Source organism: Penaeus monodon, chromosome 21, assembly GCF_015228065.2.
Source record: "Penaeus monodon isolate SGIC_2016 chromosome 21, NSTDA_Pmon_1, whole genome shotgun sequence".
Classification (NCBI taxonomy): domain Eukaryota; kingdom Metazoa; phylum Arthropoda; class Malacostraca; order Decapoda; family Penaeidae; genus Penaeus; species Penaeus monodon.
This window is the reverse complement of record NC_051406.1, coordinates 38,040,515-38,040,722: the sequence shown is the minus strand read 5'-3', so window position 1 is coordinate 38,040,722 and position 208 is coordinate 38,040,515.

Below are 208 nucleotides of genomic sequence, written 5' to 3'. Positions count from 1 at the left end.
TTCCAGAGAGTACCTAACCAACCCTAGACTTACTCTTTGTGCAGTCAGAGCCCAAATGCTGCAGACTTTACAACAGTTCCTTATTTCTACTGCCAGCCCTTGAGGGCCTCCATCTTTTATTTCTATTTTCATGGAAGTCCAATCATTCAAAAGATTAAGTCATCTAGCCTAGTGTCGTCTGCCCCCCTCCCCAAATGTTTCATATGAC